Raw genomic sequence first — 8,663 nt, 5'->3', positions numbered from 1 at the left:
AAAATGAATGAGAGGGTTTTCTAAACTTGGTGCAAAGAGGTGACACCAAAGTCTCTTGGCTTCTGTCTGTAGGGCATCTTGCATGTGGGAAACAAAGCAGTTGTTTAAAGGTTTTTACATGGTATGCAACAGATACTAAATAATTAGTAGTTGGGTAGGTCCCTGATCAGCCTAAGTAGATATTGCATCATCATCTCAAAAAAGCTGGAGTGACTGACACCATCTGTGGTTTTGGCTCCTAGATGTGTTTTATAACAGTGGGGGCAGGGGAGGAAGGCAAGGAAGCATAGCAGAGTCACTTGAAAAGGAAACAAAGACAATTACCTGACCTAGCTGTACGTGTAAAGCTGTAACAGCTTTTCCTTCTCCACCCTTTCTGGTACATAAAGTCCATGGCATTTTACCTTGTTTGACCAGCAAATTAATCCAAGTTGTGGTGTCTTATCACCTTTCACCTCTACAGTTTCTTCCTAATGAATTAAAACTATTGATTACTTCACTAGTTAAAAACTGTGAACTGAGCCACTTCGGTTCACAATGAGGTTGTCCTTGAGTCTGGCAGGGGGGCTCTTGGTCAGACGTCCTGCTGAACTGCTAATAGTGGGTAACCTTTTTCAGCTTGTTTTGAAAGCAGGTGTGAAAAAACACATTCACAAGTCCTGGAAGACGATGGGCTATGTTCTGTGGTGCAGGCTCGTCTCTGTACATCATCTGTGTTCCTTGTTGTTTGCAAATGAGTGATGCTGTAGTTTGTGATCTCAGTGACCAAAGCACACAGCCAATGACATAAAATAACCTAGATCAGCTGTGCAAACATCACCTATGTCCCAGTCCTGAAAATGAGGAGCTGAAGGCAGACCAACGAGCACCAGGGGTTTTTTTATAAGCTTGGGAAAAAAAATTCAGGTAATGAAAATAATAATTTTTCCTCTCAAGACTTTATTAAGAAAATGGGTGACAAATGCAAATGATGAATTGTCTGTAGGTTAGCACGTGTTCCATTAATATTTCAGGCTAGTCATTTTTTGAAGTCTGAGCAGGTTATGGCTCAATATTTATTCAAACTATTACTTTTTGACAGAAGCATCTGCATGCATGGGGTTTTCAGGATGGTGCGAATATGATCATTCCTTTGCTATTTTTTACAGGTGACAGAAAGTGCAATAGTTTCCCTTCTTTGTTTAGATCCACATTCTGTGCTGATTTAAAGTATCACTGTTCAGATTAACATATCTTTCACACATAGTCATTTACCCCTTGTGCAATCACTTGACTCTTGAATAATGAAGAAAGGGACAAAAGGGAGCAGAAGAAATTAAAGAGTGCGTCTTCCAGCCTTGTTCAAGCTCCATTACTGAATGCAGTATTCAGAGATGTAATTTAGATACCTGCCAATGAACATACAACTATAGGATATCCCTGAATGCTGCTTAAAAATTGTTCTTCCTGAGGTTGTGCAACCAGTCTGAGCTGTGAAAGAGTGGAGCTAAAGGTCATTACCACGCAAAGCTGGAGTTTAATCACTTCTAGGTACCATATAAGAAGCCTTTTTTTTAATTGGTCTTGTGAAATCTACTCAAATGTAACAGGCTGTTGAATGATAAACACAAGATAAACTCTAATCCTTCAGCCTAAATAGTTGCCCTGACATAGTAAAATTTGGTGGCAGGATATTACAAGTAATTTTTGCTGTGTGAAAGGCATAGATGTGTCATTGAACTGTTTCAACAGTTAAGGAGGCTGCGTGTATATTTGCACTCGCCCTGCGGTGCCCAAGAACAGCTGCACACTACTTTGTTGCAGGATGTGGCTGCTGCATAAAATTGAAAGATCTGAGTGAATTTGCTGTTTCTGTGTTACCACTTGACAATCTTGCATTCTCCTCTCTTCATGCAAAGTTGAGTGGTGTGTGTGTGTGCCTGTGTGTCTATGGTTTTAAAACCAGACAAAACAGAATGTTGAGATAACTGTGGGTGTTAAATACATACAAGTATGAACTGGTACTCTCTGCCTTGCAGGGAAAGAAAGCATCTGATATCTATCTTGACCTGCTGACTCAAAGCATAACAACTGACAGATAATTCAACTGATTTGACTAGAACTTTTTAATATGTTATAGAGTGTATTTACATTGGCTTATTTGGAATCAGAATTTGTCCTGAAAAGATTAATTCTTCTGACCTCTGACACATCAGAAATATTTGGCATTGATCACTTCTGTTCCATCTGATAAGATGCATAGGTGATCCAAAAACTGAAGCTACTGATTCATTTGCTCAGTAGTTTTCAAAGTCCAGTTCTCTTATTCCATTTACATACACATTTACTTGGATATTTTGCTGTACTTAGCCTCCCCTACTGCCAGGATAAAATGTGGGCAGCATAAGCAGACATCAAAGTTTATGAACAGAGACTTTGACCATTCAAACTGGAAGTAGGTACATGAAGCAAATCTTTCCTAGTGACTTTAGACTTTGGATTTTTATACTAATAAAAGGAAAAAGCTGATGTTCAAAGTGAGGAGTACCTGACGTGTAATATTTAGATGAGGAAAGTTTAAAGACCACTTGGATTGCTTCTAAGTGTTATCAGTGCTGTAATTGCATTAGATGGCTAAATTCTTATTGAAACAACTGAATTCCAATTTTTGTTTCTAACAAGCTTTTGATGTTGCAGTGGTAATCTACTTATAGATTGTTATAGAAACAATGCAGAATGCCTGTAATTTCTGAAATCTTTTCCCTTGATCTGTGCTTCAGGTCAAGCCTTGACTGAGTCAGCTTTGTCCCAGTTAAAGACCAGGTTAAATAGAAGAAGAAATATATCTCACATTGTGAGATGAGGTGTCCAATGCTTTCGTGATTTAATTCTCTGGTTTTCATTAGATACATAAATTTAAAAGACCAATGAATTATGCTGTTACATCAATACTGGCATGGTCTTTAATTTCCACATATGTATTTCTTTAGAAATCTGTGTAAACAGACCACTGGAGCTAAATTTTAGAAGGTTTTTGAGATCACTGTCACTCAAGATCACAAAATGAAGAATTGCTTTGAACTGAGAATTTAGATTTTAATTAAGCATCTCTTGTTGAAGTTGCTTATGTAATGACTAAAGCACTTGTATTTTGGTGCCTAAAACTAGATTCAGAAATGCAGAGACTGTGTTTGAGGTAGTTTCAATAGCACATCTGGGTTTTCAGGATTGTACAGATAAAGAATTTTCAAATTCAATTTTGTGCCAAGTGAAGCAACTGACTTTGAAAAAAACCAATTGCTTGATTAAAAATACGTAGTTGTATATGGCAGTTCAGGGGAATACATTGCGGAAAAAAAGGTAGTGATATTCAAATTCAGGCAATCAGTACTTCCTGTGGCTAAACTGTAACCCCTGGGTCATGTTTAGTAAAGGTTTGGAGCAAGGTGAGTACATGAATTTGCATACCTGATTCAGTACAGTATGATTCAGAATCAATGTGTGATGTATGGGGTTGTAAATGCTCCAGTGCCCTTCTAAGGCATTTCCTCTGCAGTCACAGCAACAGACTTGCAGAAGGGAAGAATATGATGCTTTTTAGTTAAGCTACAGAAGATATGTTTATCAAAAGGTACTGTAGGAAGTCATGACAAATCACTAATCAGATGTGTCACGGTAAGCACCTAAGTACAGAGATTTTAATTGAATTTCCATTGTGTTCAGTGTGACTTCTCATGTGTTTTAAAACTAGCATGTTTTTCAGATTTGCTTTGGACAGAAAGGATCTGTAATAAATATATAACGAGAACAGGGATTTCTCTTGGGTTAGGATGGCAGCAGAAGTGCGTGCTTTTCTGTCCAGGAAGAGAATTTCTACCTGTGCTGCATAACACAGAATGTTACTTCTGGTTTAGATGGAGAGAGATGAACAGCACTACCATGAGGCAAACTTGCACTTCACTGCTAGTGGTACTTGCCTCATCCTCAATTACTCTTTCACTGTATCACATATACCTAGTTGTTTTCCTTCCAGCTGAAGTGTGATAAACAATATATGATAAGCTGTAAAATCTGATCTGCCCTGGGTCGCAATATATATTGAGTCCAAACTCAGGATGCCATTGAAACAATTAAACCAAAATGCTCTGATTAATTAAAATATTTAATTAATATCTGGTGACACATAAAGAAGTTGGAGACAGCAGAATACAAAATAGAATAAGAGGAAATTATAGAGTGAGGTACGGCTGTACTGCCACTTGGTGACAGCACATCTCATTGTGCCCTTCAGTGCCATTCCTGCCTGTCAGTGCTGCAATAGCTCTTGCTCTGGTGAACCTTGCCAATGCTTTGGTCAATGTGCCAGACACCTTCCAGCTTGTTATGGCATCTCAAGCACCTCAGAACGCTTCCTACCCACACTGCAGCCAGAAGCTGGGCTCAGTTCTCCAAATTGCTGTCAGCAGTCATTTCTGACCAGTCGTCCTTGGGTAACTTTGGCCCAGCTTTTGTTTTTCTGATTGTGTTTGCAATGCCTTCTGAAGCCTTCACCTGTCAGGTTCAGCAGGAGAATGTTTCATCCCTTTTGGACAGGTTGCTCAAAGGCTGAGGTGGAGTATCTGTTTCTGTGGTTTGCTTGCTTCACCCTCCAAGTCCTGTGATTCTGGGGTTTGGGTATCTGAGAACAGTGCTTGGACCAATATCTCCCCAGTGTCAGTGGGAAGTCCTGGCATGGGAGAAAGCTTTGTCTAATTTTTAATTCAGACTTGCATTCTGTCTTCTTTGGTGAACCCCAGTCTGACTGCTGCTTTCCCACAGATGCTGTGTTCCATTTCCAGGCTTTTCTGGGGGAGTGCTTTGGTTTAAGACTATTGTTTTGAGGAACCAGGAGGATTTTGTCAGGGGCTCTGTACCCTCTGGCATTGTTTCTTCTGTCTCTGAGCTCACAGGTTACTGCAGTGCATGCATCTCACTTTCTCTCTCAGTATAAAATTCTGAAATTCCTGTGATGACCCTGTGCTCCTGCCAGTAGTTGCTAAAATGACCTGAGACTTTGGACAACAAGCTGGGAAATTGGGCATGGGGAGAAGATTGAAAATTGCTGCCTCTCTGTAAGTCTTTTGTGTAAGTTAACACAGTGTTAACACTGTTTTCCTGCGGCTTCTCATCTGCTTGTGGTGAGAACTTCCTTTGATACAGATTGCTTTGTGCCTGTGCCAGATCTGGGAGCATATTCCTTCTGCTGTGAAGTTGGTACTTTCTGTGAGGAAATGGGATGGAAGGGGGTTTGTTAGGTAATTATAACAAATGACAGAAGGGTAAGCACTTAACGGCAAACCCCGGCGAGTAGTGCTCTTCAGCTGTACTGAACTCTTGAGTCAGCTTTTTTTGCAGTCAGCTCTATCATTTTCTCTTATGAATAGCTGATTTCTGTTCAGGCTGTTTCCCACAAAGTACTTTCTAGAAGACCTCAGAGCTATTTAGGAAGGAGTTTTATTTGATCTTTAGCAGTTTCAGAAAGCTGAACCATATTTTGCTTTGAGGATATTTCAAACTAAAAAGCAAGAGAACCTTTAAAAAGCAAGAGAAAAGCAAGAGAATTGCATTATTTTTTTCTGAAATGCTGAAGCACAATGTCTTCACTTAATTTCCAGCTGGGCTTGGATGTTTTGCAATATGATTTGCTGCAGTTGATAGCAGCCTTGAGAAATACTTTAACTAGTCAGAAACAGTCTGCATTTTTAGCCCCAGTCTTGTACATCCTGGGGTGGCACTTCAGGCACTGGCTTATGCTGCCTTGAGTACCTTTTAAGCCTGAGGCAGCACTGGCAGGATTAATCTCTGTACCATGGGATGTTACTGTACTTGAGGCTGCTTGGAGCTCCTAGGTGCTTCCTGTTCCTTGGCACACAGCCTGCTCCTTACTCAACCTTTCAAACACAACACTCACCATGGTATAGTTTGCCCCAAAACTGTGCTTTGAGCTTCTCTGGCAGTCTGCCCATAGCTTTAGATCACTTTGCTATGACTGCAATCACAGCATTTTGACTCACTCTGTAGCAATCCAAAAAAGATGCTTCCTGGTAGAGGTATGCAATGCAAACACTAGAAAATATTTCTGCAATACCACATCTCTGTTTGGTATCCAACATCCAACTTGAAATCTTCCTTGAGGAAATGATGGCATTTAAGCTGGGCTCATGTCTATAGCACATAAAGAAATCTTTCTCTCTGTTGGCAGGAGCATGCAATAAATGCTGTAAATACTATAAATGTCAAATCAGCATCATTAGTAAGAAATAGGTCATTAATTATATGAGCTTTAGGCAGCTGATTCTGAACAGCAGAGAAAGAGTGTTAAACTGTTCAGTCACTTTGTAAATACTAAAAACTGCTTGAATATATATATAGAATATAGTATATCTGCTCCATATGCTGTGCATACACTCCAAAAAAAAGACTTGTTCTGTGGTAACACCCTCTGTTGTCTTCTTCTGGCTGCTGACATCCCCAGCTTACTCATGTTTCAGCCCATGGTGTGGAGTGCAGATCATTGCAAGACTTCCTCCTGAGGTGCTGTCATGTGCCACACTTCATTTTATACACCCACATACTGTAAAACCTTTGGTGTAAGTAATATCATTAATTATTCCATATTAGAGTAAAACATCCTGAGCCCATCTTGTTGACCAAATGTCAAGGAAAGGGTCCCATATTCCCACAGAGCAGGAGCTACTATAGAAGGTGTTTGACTTCAGCCTCCCAACACAGCTGGAGGAGAACCCAAGGCTCTGAAGATTTTGACAAATGCTGGAAATGACGAGTCTTTCTTTTCTTTCCTTTACTTCTCTTCTATTTCATCCAAAAGCGGTTCACACTGGTGTTTTTAATTTTTTTTATTAAGTTTTTGCAAGAAGGCACATTAGGAAATACTTCTGTAACACCCAGATGGATTTCATCTCATTTGCATTCTCATCTCCAAATTTTGCAATGTGTTTGTTTTAAATAAAAATTAATAAAGAAAAAAGCCCCTTGTCTAAGGAGGTATATCCAGGCAATAGAGTTGATGGCTTCACATAGCTCTGTGTAGTCACTGGCATACTTAACATTCTGTAGTACTACTTCATTATTTGAAAAAATAGCATCCATGCTGTTGCTGAGATTCTCCTTTTTATCTTGTGGGTGGAAGTGCTATTTGCTTTCTTCCAGTCTTGCAGTAATTCCACATGCTCTTCAAAAATACAGACCAGTATATATTGATTCATTATCTCACATATTTCCATGTATCAAATAGTTGTCATAGAAGTTAAGAATTCAGAATTTTTATTTTTCCTATGTCTAGCTCCTTTCTTTTTCTCATCTCCATCCCAAAATTGCAAATGCACCAAGCAAGTGATCACACAGTAGCTGTTAGTCAAGACCAGTAAACGGAACTCGATATTCAAGAGAGGATACTCCTCACACATAAAACCATAAAAATCTTCTAGCATCTTTTAATGAGCTTACTATGAAAGATCAAAACATGCATTGTGACACACGAGAGAGCCAAAGAGATCAACAATATCATTGAAGTCTTAACTCTGTGGCAATAGGGAGCTGTTAACTTCAGCTAAGCACCTTTGCCTAAGAAATGGATAAAGCAAGTAACTTTTTAATTTTTTTTAAAGTTCTTTTTTTCTTAAATCACTTACCTCTTTCAGTAGAATATCAGTTGTTGTTTCTTAATCTCCTTAGCACTGTTGTAAGCTTCCTGCTCTTTGCTATTCAATCTGCTTACTCAACCATCTTTTATACTGTGACAGCTACACCCTCACGTAATAATAACTTGTTTTTATGCAGTGCATTCACCTCAGTGATTTATCCAGCCTACTCACAACCTTACAAACCTGAAAACACTGTTTTAATGGGATGCTGTCTACCCTCTAGTTGTCTAATCTATTAGTGGTATTTTTTTCTCTGATTTCAAGCTCAATTCCAGTGTGACTTCAAGGATCCATAGAAAAAAAATGGTATAGATTTACTGCAGATCAATATGGTAAAGAATTTAAGTCTGAATTTGATTTTTCCCATTAAATTGAAATGGTTCACAAACGAACTTCCTCAATGAATCCACTTTGACAGTAGAATTTCCATATACTTGTCAGACATTGAAATTTTCTAATGGAGGTTCAGTGCCCAGACTTAACAGAGAGTTTGAAATTGAAGTAAATTACCTTTTCATCAAGAGCCCTTGTGATTGTTGTTTCTAGTCATCTGAAGACAATGCATTTAAGTGACTGCCAGTTACACGGACTTTTACCAGAGTTTGGGGGAAGTCCCTCTTGTTCTTCCCAGTTTGCATGACCAGAAGCTTGTGCAGTTGCCTACCACTGCAAAGATTGTTATTCTCTAAAAAAAGTCTCTCAGAGAGATCTTGCTGTCGTGTTTAATACCCTTTCAATGAAGCCCAGATTAGATTGTCCAAGAGCAGCTAATGCAGCTGTCCTGCTCATGTCTGCCTCCCTGGGCTCCTCTCAGGTGACAGGGAATGATCAGCAATTCTCTGGGCTGCTACAGGGCTGGTGCAAAGAGCATGATGAGCTTCTGTGGAAGAGTGGTTAGCTTTCATCTTGCAACATTTTTGTTTGCTCAATTACTCTTTTCATTCTTTACTGACCTTTTCCCAAGTCAAAGGATTTAAAAAA

The sequence above is a fragment of the Zosterops lateralis genome (genome assembly GCF_965231275.1).
Source record: "Zosterops lateralis genome assembly, chromosome: 8".
Lineage (NCBI taxonomy): Eukaryota > Metazoa > Chordata > Aves > Passeriformes > Zosteropidae > Zosterops > Zosterops lateralis.
The sequence above is the reverse complement of the archived record's forward strand: the minus strand, read 5'-3'. Positions refer to the sequence as shown.